At 46.0% G+C, this 21010-nt stretch overlaps 1 long non-coding RNA gene across 2 annotated transcripts in view; it reads right to left on the reverse strand.

The window, feature by feature from the left end:
* LOC138572450 (uncharacterized) overlaps positions 1-17169 on the reverse strand; it is a 257688-nt gene extending 240519 nt beyond the window's left edge. Inside the window, exon 1 of one of the 2 annotated variants that reach the window (XR_011303907.1) lies at positions 16776-17169. This is a non-coding gene — a long non-coding RNA (uncharacterized lncRNA). Of the gene's footprint in view, positions 1-4892; positions 5011-16775 lie in introns of those variants that run through there. The other variant, XR_011303906.1, reaches the window with a different exon arrangement.
* Between the last annotated feature and the right edge of the window lie 3841 nt (positions 17170-21010).

Genomic DNA, 21010 nt, shown 5'->3' on the forward strand with positions numbered 1-21010 from the left:
GAAGTGCGAAATGAGGAGAATGTTGTGGTAGAGCGGATTGTGAGAGGGAGCGAGTTCCAGTATAGAGGTGCAAGGAGTTGGAAGGAGTGCAGGAAGTGCAGGGGGGTGGAGGTACAGTGAGAAGGAAATGGTCAGCAGAACAAAGGGACTGGGGGGGGAGTAGAAGGAGAGAAGGCAGGAGAGATAAGGAGGAGCAAGACCATGGAGGGATTTGAAGACAAGGCAGAGAAAGTTGAATTTTAGCTGTGAGTAGAAAGGTATCCAGCCAAGGTAAGAGAGCGAGGAAGAGATGGAGTCACGGGAGGTAAGGGGACAAAGGGTACGAACAGCAGAGTGGTATATGGATTTAGGAGGGGCAAGCTGAGATGCGGGAAGTCCAAAGAGTAGAGAAGAGCAGTAGAAGAGGCGGGAAAAGATGAGAGAGGAAATTAGGAGTTTGGTGGCGTGGAATGTGAGGGAGGGACGGATTTTGCAAATATTGTAGAGGTGGTATCGGCAGGTGCAAGAGGTGAGTGAAATGTGTTGCGGGAAAGTGAGAGAGGAGTCAAAGAGAACGCCTAAGTTGCGAGCTTGGGGAGAGATAGGGAGATGGGAGGGAGGAAAGTGAATGAAAGGGGGAGGAGAGGGAGGGAGAAGAGAATAAGAGAGGAAGAAAAGGACTTTGGTTTTTTCGGTGTTAAGAGAGAGAAAGTGGGAGGACATCCAGTTCTTGACAGCAGTGAGGCAGGAGGAGAGCATAAGGTGAAGGTCAGTTGAGAAGGAGGAGAAAGAGAGAAAAAGTTGAGTATCGTCAGCATAGAAATGGTGGGAGATGCCAAACAAGGAGATAACAGGGGCAATGAGGGAGGTGTAAAGAGAGAAGAGGAAAGGACCAAGTACAGAGCCTTGAGGAACACCGTAAATAAGAAGGAAGGAAGGAGAGGACTGGCCTCCCCATGATACTGCAAAGGAACGGGAGGAGAGGTAAGAGGATAGTCATTTTAGAACAGGGCCTTTAAACCCGAAGGAGGAAAGAGTGTGGAGGAGAAGTAGATGATCGACAGTGTGAAAAACATTCCCTCAGGATGGCATCTAGCCAACTGGCTGGATCTTGCTTTTCAGAGAGACCTCTTCAGAGCAGGTGGTACTGGAGCAGGCATGGATCCATGCACTCTACTGCTTGGTGAAGGGGTGGGAGAATGGCGGGAGGTGTTAAAGGATGACAAACTCAGATCACATTTGAAAAATACAACAGGAATCTAACCACTGGGTGTCCCTGTATAGTGTGGCTACAATTGTTTCCCAACCCCACCCATCCAAAAAAGAAAAGGACTAAAGGGGGGCAAAGAGGACACTCTGATACTTAGTAGCTAAAGGAATCTACGAGGAGTCAGTGCTTTGGTTGCGCAGAACTGTACATGGAGCAGAGAGTTCCCAAAATTGAATGTGATAGAGGCCAGTGGCATGCCGCAGGTGAGAGAGAGATGGAGTTGGAGGGGTGAAGCAGCACCGAGGACATCCACCCGCAGTGACCTGTAAGGGAGTGGGGGAGCCTGGAGTGCCACAAGAATCCCAAACAATGAAGAGGTTTTCACCAAAAAGGGGACCCAGAGTAAGATGACCTGCACACAAGCCACTTCTCAGCATTCCATACTACAGTACGCCACTAAGCCACGTCCCCCGCTTGCATCATCCTCATTCCATCCGCAGAACAGGCAAGACACAACTTCCCCTTCATTCAAAGACAAGAACGTATAAAATGATGCGGGACATAGTTTTCGAGTTGATGCTGACTGTGTTAAAACCGTCAAAGAATAAAAGACTTCTTCCAACGAACTCTAGACATGCAAGTATTTCATTGCTTTTGAAGAAGGATAAACCACAGTTACATTTGAGTAGCTACAGACCAATAAGTCTTATTAACTGAGATAACAAAATATTGGCATAGGTGATAGCAATGAGAACTGAACTTTTACTAGCTGAACTCAAGCAGTGTTTGTAAAAGAGAGACATGAGTCAGACGATATGCGCAGATTCATCTTTACGACTTATGAGAGTCGCAAGTTATCAACAGATGAGCCAGTATTGTCCTTGGATGCAGAAAAAGCATTTGATCACACTGAGTGGAATTACCTCCTGGCAACTTTAGAAGGTTTTGGGATTAGCATGAACCTAATTAATTGGATACAGCTACATTACCAGAAACCTACGGCAAGTGTGAGTACAAATGGTTTAAATTCAGAAACTTTGGAACTTGGAAGAGGCACAATACAAGGCTGTCTCCTATCACCATTATTATTCGTTCTTACTACAGAGCCGTTAGCTGCAAAGATCAGAAGTGATCTGTATGCAGACGACATGCTGCTGATTGTACAGAGATTGGTTTCTTCAAGCCCAGCTGTAATGAAGCAAATTAATACTTTCCATAAACACTAAGGGTATCAAATTAATTGGTCAAAGTCAGAAGCCATGCCGGCTTCGGAAACATGTTCTAGCAGTCTGGTGAGCAATTATGGTATCAACTGGTGTCCCGAAAAAATGTGATATTTGGGAGTTTGGATGACTAAGGATGTGGATCACATTATGGATGTAAACCTGAAAAGTATAATGGCCAAAACAAAAGATGATCTGAGTAGATGGAAGGAACTGAGACTATGGGCCTCATTACACAGAATGCGGTATGGGTTTACTGTTACCGGTAAGGGTACCGGTAAACCCTTACCACCTTACTACGAGGTTCCAGCCATTAAGGAACGGGCCTGCAAAGGGACTTTGGAGGCAATTACGGTACCGCAATTTGCGGTACCATAATTTCCGCCTTCCCCATTCCCATTTGATCTCTATGGGGGCTCAAATGGGAATGGGGAAGTGCCATGGTGAATGGGGAATTACCGCCCCCACACACCTTGGAATGTGGCGGTAATTCCGCCATTCACTATGGCAGACTCGGTACGGTACTGGCGGCAACCATGGCGCTAATAGCACCATGGTTACCGCCTACCGTGTAATGAGGCCCTTTGTCTTTAGGGTAAGGTGAACGCTATTAAGATGACCACAGCACAGCATATTAATTTCATCCTGGGAATGATCCCTGTGAAGGCTGAAAGACAGACATGAAGAAAATTGAAAGCATAATACTGGGCCTCATTACAACCTTGGTGCTAAGTGCACCAACTTTACCACCATGGTGTAAACTCTGTTTACACGGCGGCGTAATTAGCACCATGGCAGGTTAGCGCCATGGATTTTAACGCCTGCTAAAAGCAGGCGTTAAAATCAGAATCAGGCATTGAGGGTTAACGGTGGCGTTAACCCTTAACGCCTGAGTTGTAATGAGGCCCACTGTCTTTTTTGTGGGATGGGAAACACCCACATCTGAAGTTGTGGAAGCTGCAACTCTCATCCTGGGAAGGTGGCCTAGGAGTTCCAGATTTTAAGCTGTATCACCTGGCATTTACATCAAGACACCTACTTCCTTTCATAAATAATTCAGAAGATGTATGTACAAGGGCCAGAACCAGCAAGTGTATGCCATTATCCCGTAGGGCGTTACTGTCCTCAGACGATGCCACTGGTTGCCGTTCATATGCTCCAACTAAATTCTTGAGGGAATGTTGGCGAGATTTAGCGAAGTTGACTATAGAACATGTGCACTGTACATTGGAAACTTATTTGTGGATGAACAAAGACATTACAATAGGTGGGAAAATGATATTTTGGCCTAATTGGGTCTTGAGTAATGTCTGCTGGCTAGGAGACTTGTTTGAGAATGATAAATGGAAGTCTCATAAAGATTTAAACACCGAATGGGGTATGATAGACTGCTCGTACGCCGAATATTCGAAAATTGAGAAAGGCTATGGGTGCAAGTATACCAAAGGAAAGAAGAGGACGGGCTGATTTTTTTTAAGGAATACAAGGTGAAGGGTAACCTTGCTTCAAGAGTTTACAAGCATGCAGCTAGCTGCAAGAACACAAATGTGGATCTGCTAGGAAAATGGATAGAAATGTTGGGTTCAGAGATGAGTGACAGTAGATGGGTCAATATATGCAGGCACATTACATTAATATCGTTTAACCTAGGAGAACGTATTAGGCAGATTAAAATATTAAACAGAGTTTACTGGACACCGCACAAAATGCATGAAAGGGGATTAATTGACTCAGAAATGTGTTGGTGATGCAAGCACAGAGTGGGTCATTTGAGCATATGATGTGGGAATGCAGTGGGTTGAGGGAATTTTGGAAAGCGGTCACAACACCTATGAACAATGTACTGAGGCTTGATATTGACTATGATTTTTCAATCATTGTACTGGGAGAAGAGGAGCAGGTTGGAGAGGTGTTTTATCCACAGAGATGTTGTTTTCTTTGGTTGGGCGTCTTTATCTGCAAAGAAAATTGTCCTGCGTAATTGGATAGGAGATTGTGTGCCTTCAACAGCCACGTGGTTGGAGGGCTTAAGAAGAATGTCCCATATGGAAAATATGTTAATGCACAGAGAAAAGAAGTGCAACCTTTACGTGGGAATTTGGGAATGATTTCTGGATGTATAATGCAATCTGCTTTACTAGCGAATCAGTGTTATTTATATGCTGTAACTATTGAGGACCGCACTTGTTCATCAAATGTGTGAAGGAGGGTGGGAGGAGGTTTTTATAATGCATACTTTGAAATTAGATGTAATGTTTTCAATTGTTTGATTAGTACCCAATAATAATTGGAATACATAGAAAGTGGTGATTCTTCTTGAGAAGTGGCTGTGAGAGCACGTGTACAGCTGTCGAGTGCACTGACACGCTGCTTGCCAAGAGCATGTGACGGACCCGTGTCCACATCCAGCTGGGGTGTTCTGCTCTTTGAAAAGCCCGATCAGATCAGAAAACCACAGAGCAGCAGGAAGTTGCACCCACCTGTCTCTTTCCCAACGCATTCGAAGGGGAAGCTTTTCCGAGCAGTCGCCTCCCTCCATCAAGGGACCTCTGGAAACTATACTTTTTAGAAGCAAAGCTCTTTGCAGCCGTGCCCTTGAACCCGAACGAGCCGAGGGGCGGGGAGAGCGAACACAGTTGCATACCACCACCGGAGGGTGTGACAGAAGGCAGCCGAATAACTCAAGCACTTGAAGAAACATGAAACCCGCTGAGCCTGTCCGCCTGCTGCAGCCAGATTGACAGCACCCAGGCAGATGTGCTGGCACTGTGCCCATCTGCACAGGACAATGGCAGGCAGGAAGAGGGGCCGCGCCCGGTTCTCTCCCCGCTGTCTGCTCAGCTCGAGGCCCGGAGTGATGCTGTTCAAGTAGACGAGAAGCTCGTTCGCTTTCCGTCAACTCGAAGTCTGTAATCAGGCTTGGACTGGCAAACAGGGCACTATGCCAATGGCCGGAGTGCAAGGTTCACAAGCTGTTACGGGACCTTTTTTTGCGTGTCAAAGTGGGTATGTTTTTCGGCCACATTGGGCCGGTTTGATGAGTTACTTCGCTGTGCAGCTAGTTGTTTTGATCAGAGTCACCAAACAAAGGTTCGTTAAAATGCACGATGTGCATCGTGTTTTACAAAAAATATCCCCCTTTCGAGACCAGTCTCATAAAAGCGATGGATTTACCATTTCCAGTTGTGGGCCATTGTTTTATTGGTTCCCAACGCGATGTTATGCTCCAATCCGAGCCTGGCTGCATTGTTGATGTGACCATGCCGCCATCTTTTGCTCATACACTGTGTTCCTGGGATGAGCCTGTATTAGTCCACGCAGTGAACACGAGTATTGCGCCCACTAAAGAGTAAGTCCACTCCGGCTAACGATTTATAGCGGGGAAGAGAGTCACCCTTCGGCTGCAATCCGATCTCCTGCTTAGGAAGGCAGACGCTGCCAGTGCTTTAAGTCGGATGGCACATCGCAGAAGGGCTCTATCAGGCGGTAGGGCCTTAAGGAGGTGCTGCTAAACCAATACATCGCAACCAATAAATCATGAGACCCCGCAAAAATATATTAGGCATCACTCTGCTTGATCTTAGGTGGTCTCTAATGTATCAAGTCCATATGATATGATATAGCATTTATAACGCGCCTGTACACAAGTGTTTCTGGGTGCGACAAGAAGGGGGAAACAAAGGGAGGACAAAACAGCGATCTTACTAGGCCTTGTGTCATTCAGATGGCTCAAGTGCGGAGAAGAGGGAAGGGGAGAAGTGCCAGGCGAGAGGGGAAGGGAAAAGTGCAGGTAAATCAATAAGTGCAGCCACTCATAGTGTAAATGCCGTGCTGTGGCCCAGTGTGTATGCCTGCAAATGAACCACTCTCTCACTCAGCATATAAACAAATCAACCAGTGAGTAAATTACCCAGATTGTATAAATAATCACCTATAAGAAAGAGAGGAGGTTCAATAGCACAATGCAGGTTCTTGGCTGCTTTACATAAAATCAAAGAGCGTACTGGGAACATAAGAATTACGAGAGACATGTACACTTGACAACTATGTCTGTGATTCCAGCAGGCAATGCTCTGACCATATCGTGAGCAATGGGCTTCACGCTCATTGCATTTGTCGATACACCCACTTTAACAGTTAAATGTCTGCAAATCAGAAACCATATATTCTCATTTGGACAGCCTCAGATTTTGGGTGCGATTTTTAGGCTGTCCCACTTGAGCAGAGAAATATTTCTCATTTTCCAAACTGCGTTCCTACAGCTTGCTGATCTATCACTCGGATTGAGCGAGTCTCCTGATCTGTGCTCTTTTTTCTTCTGATGGGTGCGCCGGATAAATCTCCTCAGGACCCATTAATGAGGACAGAGGCCTCCCCAGATCGGTCAATGTTTTTGAAGATTCCTGAGGTGCTGGTCCCGTTGGCTCCAGGCCCACTTAATGCCTTGGAAGCAGCTGGAAGAGTATCATCACGAGCTGTGCCAAGGGAGTCATTGGTATGTAGGCTCCTTGAGGTTAAGAGCTCTCTCAAACCCGTTTGTGATGCAACAAATATTCTACAAATGCAGCACAGAGGGGGCTATTTTGTGGTTGTAGCGGATTGTAAAAAGTGGTGCAAAACACTATTTCTGACACTATTTCTGATCCGTCTCATTTTTGTGTCTTTTTCAGGCGGAGTTGTGGAGCTGGCAAGCATACCATAAACGCCTCCATTTCCCACGCTGGAAATGGAACCGCCCTACCACCTCAAGGAATTTCCGTGTTGGCAGTAATGCTGTGGATTCATATGGAATCCGCTTGGAATGACCACCTGGAATCCATTGTAAATGCCTCCCACAATCGTTAATTGCGGAAAGCATTTATGCTTCTCCACCAAGGTAGTGCAAAACTGAAGCGTTTGTTTTACTCTTCCGTTTTCCACTATATAGTGGACATTTGGGAATGTGCATTGTAGGGACCAGTTGTATAAAAGTGTAAATGAACGTGGTCTCTACCATGCAATGTACTCTTCAAATGAAAATGACCTGCCGGGTCTAACTGGGGATTCATGGTAGTAGTAACATTTTGGGAAATAGGCATCCGTCAGGCCTCTCCTCAATCGGATGGCCAGAATCATGACTAGGGCGTATGAGTTCTCTTGAATAATTCTAGAAAGGAATACTGGTTGAACCCACATAGATTGTCCACAGGTTCAAGTTGCCTGTGTTTTCTACTCGGAGTAGGTGCCACGGCCTCTGGATTCCACCAGCACCACCAGTTCAGTCTCATGCATGAGGCTCCTAGCCACGGCACAGAGCTGTTGTGCACCCGCTGTGAACCACAGATGTTTCTGAGGAGCTTAAAGTGGGAAGATGGATTTGGGCCTGGTAAGGAAGACTACGATCTGGGAAATGTAGCCCAGAAGGGACCATCGGACTCTCCCATGACTCAGAGGTAACCAGAGCAACATCATAGAAAGGGGAGTGGAAATGTCAGCCTGAATAAAGTCGTACTTGGCATCCAGGGGCAGGGGACAAAATGCACTGGCATTTTGGGCAGTGCCCTAGAGGCAGAAAATGAACTCTGGCCCTTGGGTGTTGAGTTGTACTGCTCCATGTCTGAAAATTGCCTTGAGAGGACACAGAACTTCACTGCTCAAGATGCCAAGTCAATATCCTGTATCTCACATAGCCCAGTCCAAAGGCACCGAGAGGATTCCAAGTGAGGGTAAGTGATCCTGTGGGCGGTGGAAACCCAGTCCGGAATTGGCACCCTTTCATATCTGCCAGTGTCGTTAGTGAGCCTTTGGGTTTCCCATTATTATTATTTATTATTTTATTATTGTGTTCCACAGTACTAAGGTACTTTTAACACATATACATACAATCCACAAATACACAATCCAACATACAAATATCCAACGTTTATAAAATTACTGCAGCTTTCCTTAAAAATTCTAAAACATTTATGGTCAAACTTAATTCATTACAATTCATTATCCTCCACCATAGTTCATTCTCGGAGGAGTAAACCAAGCCTACTAGGAAGCAAGACCGCAAATCAATCAGTTTGGGACAAGTCACACACAAGTGCTCTAAAGTCTCAATGTTTATGTTACAGTGCCGACATAGTCTCTGTTCTTGCAGAATGTTCACCCGACGGCCCAGTACTTCTTTTGTTAATAACAAGTTCAACCTGAGCCTTAGCACTTGTGACCTGAAGGATCTCGATGGATGTTTTTCAAGGTAAGGTGCTGGTGTATTGAAACTTTTACATGACCAGAGAAAATGATCCCCAAGGCATTTATACTCCATTATCTCAGATCTCAAGTTAGACCATACATGTCTACACCATCTTAGCTTTGCAACCTTTGGTGTCAACTCCAGTTCCTCCATTGGAATATTTGCTTGCTGAAGCATTAATTGACAATTCAGAACCCAGTCCCTGAGAACCCTGCAGCTGCCCTGAAGTCTTACCAGATTTAATTGTTCGTATATTGATGCCACTGGTGGGTTCAGTATATTTACCAACAACTGAAACTTGCCCCAGTCTACCAGAGTCTGTATTGGTAACAAACCTAATTCAAACAGAATCCCTGCTAAAGGGACTGACTGCGGAAGTTGGAGCAAACCTTTCCATAATGCCCCCTCTAATAATGACCAATTAATCGGCTGACTCCGAGTTTGAGCTCCGTAAATTAATTTTGGGGTCAATTGTTGTTTGTATAATTTTAGGACTGGTAAAAAAGAATATCTACCGAATTTTCCATCGAAAATTCTAAGTTGTACCCCAGCCCCTACAAATTTTGCCCGTAAATCTTCCTGTAGTTCAGGACCAGAGAACTTGTCATAAATTACCAGCCCTAGGTACGCAAATTTATTTACAACTTCTATTTTGCTGTTTTTCAAATACCAGGGCAATACTTTATAACTTTTCCTACCCCCCTTAAAAACCAGAACCTTTGATTTTACAGTGTTTAGTGCTAAGTCTAGTTTTTCCAGGAACCCCTCCACGGCTAATAATGCTCTTTGGAGCCCGATAGCTGTAAGGTCACATAAAACAATGTCGTCTGCATAAAGTAAGTATTGAACAACCAGAGCACCCAATCATGGAGGGAAAGTTTTTACGGATTCCATACAGCCTCCCAATCCCAGTAAATACAAGCAAAAGAGAAAGGGTGCCAAGACACACCCCTGTCTTAAGCCCCTGTTTGTCTGTATCCAAGGGGAATAGTTACCTAATTCATCCAACCTTACCCTAATCCTTGTGTTTGTGTGGAGGGCCACCAAAATAGGGCTATCGGACACCCCCTATCATACAGTTTTTTCCACAAAAGGGCCCTATTAACCATGTCCAAAGCTTTACTAATGTCTAAGAAGGCGAAAAATACTGGCTGTACTTGCATCTTTGCTTGGTGTGCTAGTAAATCTAGCACCATACAATTAGTAGATGTACTCAGCCCTTGCCGAAAACCTGACTGAAAAACATCTAAGGAAAAAGATTCCACGGCCCATTTTTGTAGAGCTTTCAGCAGTATTTTCGCAAATATTTTGTTCGAAGCATCCAGCAAGGATATAGGTCTATAATAATTTGGAGAGGAGCTATCCCCACCTTTAAAAACAAGGATTAGGGTTGCTGCTGACCAGGTAGAAGGAAACTAATTACTAGCCAAAATATCTACGAACAAAGCAGACAACACCTGAGACCAAACAGCTAGATTACCTTTATAGGTCAGGTTAGAGAGACCATCTGGGCCTGGTGCGTTTGAGAACTTGCTTTTCTTTATCAAGTTCTTTAGATCCTCCAGGTCCCATTCTATAGCACCCCTCCAGTCTGCCTCTGGCCATGTGACTGACTGGTCTAAACCTTCCACCCTGTACAAATCAGTGAAATGTTTCACCCAGCCAATGTCACTAACCGCCTGTGCCTGAAGATAATCTTGTATACCTTTTGGTTTAATTAGGTCCCAAAATATACCAGGCCTATTCCCTGACATACAAGCCAGCATTCTCTCGGCATCTTTAATGTATAATATATACTTTCTACCTTTTGCCCAATTCCTATATGTTTGTTTTAATTTCCTCACTTTTTCCATATGACCCGTAAGTGCAGATTTCTTGAGATGCCTCACTTCTCGATGTAGTTCCTTTTTATGTACCTGAACTTCTACATCAAAGAAGTGAGAACCCTTCCTACTTGCCACCATCTGGGTTAAGCCCCTGTCTGTTGTTAACCTACCTAACAACTCCCTTACCATGGTAGGGAATCCTTCTGCTGTACATAGGCGGGCCATCTTGTTTGCTGGCTCCATTTCAGGGATTTTATTTCCAGGGAGACTCCTTTTATGGTTAGATCATGCGAAGTGAAGATGTAATCTATTGTTGATTTCCACAACCCATTCTGCCCTGTAAAAGCTGGCGGAATGTCCATTTGTATATTACCGTTGATTATACTTAAGTTCCATGCCTCGAATTCCTGAATGATCCTCTTCCCTCTCTCCCGGATTCCTTACAGACAGACTTTCTATCGTTCTCTAGATACCACATTTCGTCTAGGCATTCTGCTTTAAAATCTCCAACAATTATCACTGAGGCCCCCTCATCTGGAAATTCTCCCAATAGTGTGAAAGAGATTGCCATCAAGGCTTCTTCCAACTTATCCTTTAAGGGACTAAAGTAAACGTTTACCAAGAAGCATTTGCTTACGGGACTCTCATCATCTTCTTGCCATTCTAAGAGTACAACCAGGATATCTGACCTGTCTACATCAATTACCTGCATTGAAAGTCCCAAAGAACGTTTAACTGCTATTAAAAGTCCCCCAAACGGCCTACCCTTCGCTCCCCGTTGGGCCCTGACGTAGACTGTGTTAAATCCATCTATCATGGGTGTATCTAACAGAAAAGTTTCCTGCAAACAAATAATATCAAAATTTAAGAAGAGTTTGTGATTGTTCATGATGTTCTTATACCCTCTTGAATTCCATGTAATTAATGACCAGTTAGACCAGGGGTGCACAACTGATTTTGACAGAGGGCCGAAAGTACCTTACATGAGGGCTATAGTGGGCCGAAAAGCAAATGTGGGCGGGGCGGTAGGCGGGGCGTGGCAGGATGCTTTTTAAACCCCCAATTTGTACTAAACACATGGAAAAAGAATGTTTGTGAGGGATAACGATTTAGTTATTGTATCTCGCCTGTTTAATTAACTTATATATATTTTATTGACCCTAGATACACTATGCCCCATGGCCCCCTCACCCCAACAAAACACTATGCCCCATGGCCCCCTCACCCCCAACCAAACATTATGCCCCATGGGCCCCTCACCCCCACCCAAACATTATGCCCTATGGCCCCCCTCACCCCCAAGCAAACATTATGCCCCATGGCCCGCTCACCCCCAACCAAACACTATGCTCCATGTCCCTCGCCCCCAACCAAACACTATGCCCCATGGCCCCCTCACCTCCAACCAAACACTATGCCCCATGGCCCCCTCACCCCAAACCAAACACTATGCCCCATGGCCCCTCACCCCCAACCAAACACTATGCCCCATGTCCCTCACCCCCAACCAAACACTATGCCCCATGGCCCCCTCACCCCCAACCAAACACTATGCCCCATGGCCCCCTCACCCCCAACCAAACACTATGCCCCATGGCCCCCTCACCCCCAACCAAATCCCCCAACTCAGCACACACACAAACATGCACCAATACAGACCCGCACCCCCACCCCCCAACTCAGCACACACACAAACATGCACCCAGACAGACCCGAACCCCCCACCCCCCAAATCAGCACACACACAAACATGCACCCATACAGACCCGAACCCCCCACCCCCCAACTGAGCACACACACAAACATGCACCCATACAGACCCGAACCCCCCACCCCTCAAATCAGCACACACACAAACATGCCCCCATACAGACCCGAACCCCCCACCCCCCAAATCAGCACACACACAAACATGCACCCATACAGACCCGAACCCCCCACCCCCCAAATCAGCACACACACAAACATGCACCCATACAGACCCGAACCCCCACCCCCCAACTGAGCACACACACAAACATGCACCCATACAGACCCGAACCCCCCACCCCTCAAATCAGCACACACACAAACATGCCCCCATACAGACCCGAACCCCCCACCCCCCAAATCAGCACACACACAAACATGCACCCATACAGACCCGAACCCCCCACCCCCCAAATCAGCACACACACAAACATGCACCCATACAGACCCGAACCCCCCACTCCCCTCCAACTCCAAACCCCCACCCCCAACTCATCACACACACACTCAAGCATGCACCCATACAGACCCGAACCCCCCACCCCCCCAACTCAGCACACACACAAACATGCACCCATACAGACCCAAATCCCCCACCCCCCAAATCAGCAAACTCTCAAACAAGCACCCATACAGACCCGAACCCCCACCCCCCAACTCAGCACACACACAAACATGCACCCATACAGACCCGAACCCCCCACCCCCCAACTCAGCACACACACAAACATGCACCCATACAGACCCGAACCCCCCACCCCCAACTCAGCACACACACACAAACATGCACCCATACAGACCCGAACCCCCCACCCCCCCCGCTCAGCACACACACAAACATGCACCCATACAGACCCAAACCTCCCCACCCCCCAAATCAGCAAACTCTCAAACAAGCACCCATACAGACCCGAACCCCCACCCCCCAACTCAGCACACAAAAAAACATTCAAATCAAAACATTCATACACATCCGACACACATCCGACACCCCCGCATCGCAACATACACACAAAATACATTCAAATACAAACTTTCACACCCCCCCACATCTCAACATACACACAAAATACATTCAAATACATTCATACACATCCGACACACCCCCCACCCCGCATCTCAACATACACACAAAATACATTCAAATACAAACATTCACACACCCCCCCCACATCTCAACATACACACAAAATACATTCAAATACATTCATACACATCCGACACACCCCCCCCACCCCGCATCTCAACATACACACAAAATACATTCAAATACAAACATTCATACACATCCGACACACCCCCCCACCCCTGCATCTCAACATACACACAAAATACATTCAAACACAAACATTCATACACATCCGACACACCCCCCCACCCCCGCATCTCAACATACACACAAAATACATTCAAACACAAACATTCATACACTTCCGACACCCCCCCGCCCCCGCATCTCAACATACACACAAAATACATTCAAACACAAACATTCATACACATCCGACACACGCCCCCACCCCCGCATCTCAACATACACATAAAATACATTCAAATACAAACATTCATACACATCCGACACACACACCCCCCCGCAACATACACACACAAACATAAAGCAAAACAAACCCGACACACAAACACAAACAGACCACTTACCGGAGATGTGCTGGAAGGCAGGCAGGTAAGCGGCAGGTAAGCTGGAACGCTGGAATCGCACTACGACTGGCGTGGTCCAAGGCTGAAATGCCTTCCGGCATCAAGCCTTATGGACCACGCCAGCCGTAGTGCTGGCCCTCCATTGGTGCAGCACACACACATTACGTGGCTCGTAGGAGCGACGTGGTGCGTGTGTGTGCTGAGCCAATGAGGGCCAGTGTTTTCACCGGCCCGGAAGACAACAAAGACTTTCCTATTAGGAAAGTCTTTGTGCCTCGCGGGCCGGTCAAAAGGGCATGGCGGGCCGCAACTGGCCCGCGGGCCGTATGTTGTGCACCCATGAGTTAGACCATCATGTATGTTGGAATCGATTTTCCTCCCTTTCCTGATTTACCCCTCTACAAAAAGGAACTTGCGTATAACCTCTGGAACTATAAATCTCCTTATTATATCTTTCTCTTTCATCTTGTATCTTGCCTTTCTTTACTTGGTGGATGGGTACCAAACTTGATAAAATTGAGGGCCCTGTATCTGTAACTTCAAAACCAAGGACTAGGAAGCGTTCTCTCTCCCCCAATATTATTTCCTTTGTTAAGTATGACCTTAGATGAAGTCTTACAATGTCTAAGCAATCGTTGTAGACAAATTCTACCGTCTTAATGTCCCCTGGGGATATCAATTTCAGATTTTGGATTTCCTGCATTAAAGCCAGGATATAATGTCTATTTAGAGGGTATCTATTTGAACTTTCAAACAAACGATTCATAAAGATGGTTAGCTCACCATTAACTGGCATCTTTTTTTGCGAATTTGACTCTTGCCTTGAATTCCATTTTTTTGGCGTTCTTAATTGCCCCATACTCTCCCCCACCCCCTTCGATAGATCCAGAAACTTACACTTTGGAGTCCCCAGACCCACTTCCTCCACTGATCTTGGGGTCGGAAAAGGCACTATTTGTGGAACCCTTAGCGGAGGCAACTTCCCCAGGTCCGTCTTCTCCTCCCCGGGTTTCGAGAAAATTGCATACAACTTAGGAGCCGATAAATTTCCTGTTTCTGTAGCTTCTACCAAAGAATTCACCAGTCCCCTTCCTACTGTTGTGTGCGGTGGGACCAACAATCCTTCCACCAGAGTACAACTCTTACCAACTCCCTTCCCAATTCCAGGTTCAATGTTTTTTATGACCTCTCGTTCCTTAGTCCTTTCAGTCTCTACCTCTTCCATGTCTACTGGATTAACGGATATATTACTTAGATCGAAAGAAGGACTATCCCCCTCCTGCGCAATATCCAACACAGATGAAACCTTATCAGCTTCCTTAACCCTTACTGATTCCTTGTTTGGACCCCTTTTCCTGTTTGTAAAGAAGTCCTTCTTTCTCTGATCTAATATATCTCTATCAATTTGCATATGTTTGTCCACTGCCAACCTTAGGTTACGCAGGAATTTCCGTGACCCTTTATTCTGTTGTGAAGGTGGGAGCTTACAGTTTTTGGGGGTTTTTTTGCTGAGAATACTGCTTGTTAATATTACTAAGTTTTCTCGCCTTTGGGCTACTACTCAGCAGCTTGATTTCCTGTACCTGTTCCTTCCCCAACATTGATACCGACGGGAGGGCTATTCCTGATACCTCCGGTACTACCAAAAAACATTCTCCCTTTAACTCAGCCTTCTCCCCCTGTATTTCCATACTTTTAAGTTCCATACTGTTACCTTGTGCCACCCCAGCCCCTTCACTGTCCACCTTTTTTGGACTTACAGTGTTTAAGACTGAGACTGCCATTATGTAACCTTCCAAAAAATGCACTTTACTCATTACTTCCTTCATTGAATGTCTAAGCTCCCGAATTTCATAATTCAATGTGTCGTAACCTCTATCCATAGAGTCCATGATTGTAGAGAGAACTGGGAATGATAGCTCATCTACTGGGGGTAGCTGATCCTGTTGGGAGACTTCTTTTATTTCTTCAGCCTCTAATTCTTCAACCTCAGTCTCTGGGTTCTCCACTAAGGAGTCATCGTCCCCTGATTTAACACTTTCACTGCCCCGAAATATTAATGGGGAAGTCTCGTCCCCTTGACCAATTTCCTTCTCATGCTTATGACTAAACTGGTACTGTGACAATTTCTCCTTATAGCCCCATTGTTTAGGTGAGAAGACTGCGGTTACTGGATCTTTCCATTTAGGGTCTCTTGGGCCGTGAACTTTCCTAGAAAGCTCATGGGACAACAGTGGAGCCAATATGGAAGTGTCTGATACTAAATCTCGCTCCACCGCCATTGGTTCATCAGCCAAAAAATTCATCTTTGACTCAATGTTTAACAAAGCTTGGTTTATAACTCCCACCACCTCTACCATAGAGTCCATTTGATTGGTTTGCTCTGGTCCAAAATCCGTGGGGACCTCTTTACCTGGAGAAGTAGAACTTCCCTGAGGGGCTACCAGAGTCTCTTCTCCCGTGGAAGGAGCAGAACCTACTTTAACTGCTTGAATCGCTTGTGAAAAATGTGGTAGAGAGATTACCACCTGTGGTAGGACTCTACCCCCCTGTACTGTGGTTTCCTCTGGGATACTTCCCATACTTCTGAGTGTGACTCCCATTATATAGACCCAGAAGAGTCACCTCTCTTTATGAAGCTAGGTAATAAAATATAAATATGAATTGAGTAAAATAAATGTTACAAAAATGTTAAAGGCTGTCCTACCCAATCATTTGTTTGACCATACAAGAATGAAAAATCAAATACCACAACACACTGCAGTACTAAAATTGAATGCAAGTAAATAGTTCGAGCAATCCCGTGCAAGTATATAAACAATACATTTCGACTATAGTTTTAAAATACTGTACAAGTTATTTGTTTGTAAAGTACCCCAAAGGAGTAAGGTCGAACTTTGTGCCCTTACTTGACCACTGCACAATGTTTTCACAACTTCAGCCCCACCAGCTCCCCAACAGCCGCACAGCAGTCTATGGGCTTGACCCCGCCGGGCTTAAAGCCGCAAAGGTGGTAGCCTCCGGGCTTTGAAGGGAAGCCAAGTCACGTGATATGGTCACGTGCAATGCACACCACGCCTCCTCCAGGAAGCGCTCTTCCAATTCAATGCGGCAAGAGCCTCGAGCTCGCAGTGCCGAGTGAAGGTCTCACTAAAACTGATGACTGCTCCAACGCACCTCCCAGGAGCACACAAGAAATCCAAACAACTCGCTCACACTGGGCGGGCGGCAGCCTCCGGGCTTTGAAGGGAAGCCAAGTCACATGATATGGTCACGTGCAATGCACACCACACCTCCTCCAGGAAGCGCTCTTCCAATTCAATGCGGCAAGAGCCTCGAGCTCGCAGTGCCGAGTGAAGGTCTCACTAAAACTGATGACTGCTCCAACGCGCCTCCCAGGAGCACACAAGAAATCCAAACAACTCGCTCACACTGGGCGGGCGGCAGCCTCCGGGCTTTGAAGGGAAGCCAAGTCACGTGATATGGTCACGTGCAATGCACACCACACCTCCTCCAGGAAGCGCTCTTCCAATTCAATGCGGCAAGAGCCTCGAGCTCGCAGTGCCGAGTGAAGGTCTCACTAAAACTGATCACTGCTCCAACACGCCTCCCAGGAGCACACAAGAAATCCAAACAACTCGCTTCCCATTGTAAATGCCTCCCACAATCGTTCATTGCAGTAACTCTCCAGAAGACAACAGAGACGTAGCCAGGATTGTCTAACAAGCAGGGCCTGAAGCTAATGTAGTTGGGCCCGCCACAATGACATTAACATCTGTAAATGCCCACACAGTGCAGCTGAGTGGGCATTTATAGATGTTGGTTGTGCCTTACCCGCTCAGGCCCAGGTCTGTTTACGCCACTGGAAGAGAAGGCAGTGATCTAGTCAGGTTGAGGGCAATGATGGCTTGCACCGGGGCACTTTCTTATTCACTTTTGCCTTGACCTGCTTCGACTTATTTTCGTTCACGAGGAACCAAAAAAAGATCATTTATAGGATGAACATAATGTCATTTTAAAGTGTGTCACTGAGTTAAAGCATTTGTTTACAATCATGCACCCTCTATGCCTGCAGTTGTAGCATCAAGGATTGTGAAGACAGCAAAATCACATAGCCTCAGCAGAAGGGCACCGTGAATTAAACATGCTCTTCTTGAACAACTAACCCCACAACTAAAGTGAACTGCCCTGAGCAGTGCAGAGTGGATTTTCCATTTCATCGAATTGTGTGATCCTGGGCAAATCACATTTTGTCAGCATAACCTGGAGAGGTAACCAGGTCGTTTCCAACATTGTTCAAACCCCTAAACACACAACTCCAATAGTAAACAAACATTGGCAAAGCCATCAGTTTGGGCTTTTGTATAGGCATGGCATAGCCAGGCACTGCTATAATGATACCACATGGCCATAACATGGAAAGCGCTGGAAAACTCTACGAGTACCTGGGCATAAGATGACAGGCTATCTAATACCCATAAACGTTTGGCTTTGTCTATGCTTATTTTTCAACCAGCCTCCAGTGCAAGGACTCGTATGCTGTTTATAAATGCTATGTCAGAAGGCTCACTTGTTTAAGAGTTTTTTATTGAACCAGTAATGCATTTACAACTACAATTAAGCTATTGACATTCAGAAGATTATTAGAAAAAACACTGGCAGGCCAACGTTTGATGCTACTGCTTGATAACGCAGCTGAAAGAGATCATAGGAAGATGTGTTTTGGGCAGGGAGGGGCCAATAGTGATTGGGAATGGACATGGCGATAAGTATGGAAATGGGCAGTCAGTGGGTGGGTAAATAACCATATACCGACACGCTATGTGTTCCGCCTCCGATCGTATCTCCCTCCTAACTGTACTTTAATGCAATAGTTTCGGTTTATAGGTAGGCGCTTTGACATTAGCTAATACTAAAAAAAAAAAAAAGACAATTTAAGAACATGAAATATTTGTCCCTAAAGCTTATCACTATCGACATTGCGACAGCCATTCATTCCAAACCCCTTTAGCACCACCTCTGCAACCACCCAACCCGGGTCTTACTGGGTGATTGCCCAGTAGGCCACATGCATAAATGCCTCCAGGGCAGCCACTTGGTGATTCGGGGCTGTATCACTGATGTGACGGGCACTCCTAAGTCTTCCCCCTTTTAGTCCATGGACTTTCTAAAGAATAGAAACCGGATGCTTGTGGCACACTAGCGTGCAACTGACCCGACGTTGGGCCCCTGAGAAGGCCCAATTAAGCTCTCGTGCCATGTTATAAGCACGGATCGCTTCGTGGCCTCTCAAGTGAGGGTGAGCTTCAATTTGTAAGTTCCCAGTTGAGTGCAGAGACTAGTGCCTGCTCTCCAGGCAACCGTCTTTGCCCTGTTCTCTCTGGGCCCCTCGTCCTTTATAACACGTGCGGTTGCCAACGCCTGGCGACATTGTCCGGGGGAAGCAGCTCCTCGTAGAAATGAAGCCCCTTCCTATGCTCAGCGGAAACGCCGAACGGGGGACGTGGGGGTGAGGGGATATAAAGGTGCAAGTGTTTATGGTGTTGCCGGGGTCACGTAAGTTACAATGGCGTTTTAATTTCCAATGCGGTGCCAGGGTGTATAGGTTGAACAACAACAATCCTTTAAACCCTTCAAGCTAATCACCGAGACTGCAGGGTTCAAGTGCCACAGGCTTACAGACCATCCACAATATCCTAAATTCTGAAAAAAATAAGACTGGGCTCTTTTTCGTTTAACTTTCTGGTCTTAATTGGCATGGACTTTGGTTTAAAAGGGATTTAATTGTTTTCTTTGAACAGATGTTCTCAATGATCTTACTTCCAGTGCAAGCGGCTGTCTTTTCAGTAGTCAACAATCTGCTGCCATCTAGAGGACGCAGGATGAACTTCGCAAACATTGCACAGAGTTTACAAGCAAGGTTAATATTCTGGAATCTGCAGTTCACGAGGGCTGCTTTTCTGGGCAGAATGGACGTGCTTCAAGAATCCCAGCTTTGTAATTTCTTTTGGGGACCAACCCACGTGTAAGGCACCGCGGAGCTGTCGTGTCGCCCAGCTTTGAGACGCAGGCAACATAGGTCTCAACGGAAAGGCCCAGAGCGACGCTGCTGTGCCAAGGGAATGATGTCCCCTCGTGTTTTTGTTTTGCTGTTGCGGAGAGTGGTTCCGAGCTGGAAGGCTTATCTTATCTGGGAGAGAGTGTAGTTAAAGGTCTGTACAACTAATCACGGCAGCAGTTGTTCTGCGCTCCTCACAGCCAGAAAGTCTATATATGGACCAGTCTATAAATATGACATTACGGTATTCTTGGCGACACAGCTCTCCACCACCAACATTAGTGCAGCGAAAAATGGAGGGCAGGGCAGCTACACACACGCTTTATTGACATCCTGGCATTCTGACACGAGCAACCCACACAATGCAATTCTGCTCCGATACAATGCACAAGTAGACATGTTCCCATGAACCTGTTACACGCTAGAAAGGCATACGCAAGGATAATGGAGGGTAACACCTGTTCATCACAGCATCTCTAAGAAGTTTTCTTTATTTTTGCTGCTTCTTTTGATGTTCATAGTCACGTGATGTGTGTATACGTTGGTAGATGAACTGGGCAGCAATTTAAGAATTGCACTATTTATCATTGCGCATAGCCTTCAGTTACTTACATGAATCTCATCTTTCCTAATGCAGTTATTGCGCTCATCTGTAAGATTGTATCTATGTTATTTATACAGGAGAGTCTGGTAGGCCTAGGTATACACGCCCCATTAATGTTTGTTATCAAATATAACTCATATTACAATCGTTTGGATAATGCAAGTGTTTAATTATAAAGCAGTGGTCACTGTTACTTCACAATGTACACAGCAAAACATGGAGTCATACAATGTGGATTTTCCTCCTGTCTCCTGACATGAGTGGTGCGCCAGGATCTTCCCATCATGGCTGGATGCCCTGTCATTCTTCCAAATCTAAGACTGGAAACTAAAGTCAACAACAGCCAAGAGAAATACTCCGAATCCAGCGGGATGGATTCAGCTTCCATGTAATATTGTATTACAACGGCATTTTTCGAAGAATAGCAACTCGCCCACGCAATTTCCCACCTCTATATTTAGCTGAAGTATAAAATAATCAGC

Source organism: Ambystoma mexicanum, chromosome 1p (genome assembly GCF_040938575.1).
Source record: "Ambystoma mexicanum isolate Mex_15411 chromosome 1p, UKY_AmexF1_1, whole genome shotgun sequence".
NCBI classification, from domain to species: Eukaryota; Metazoa; Chordata; class Amphibia; order Caudata; family Ambystomatidae; genus Ambystoma; species Ambystoma mexicanum.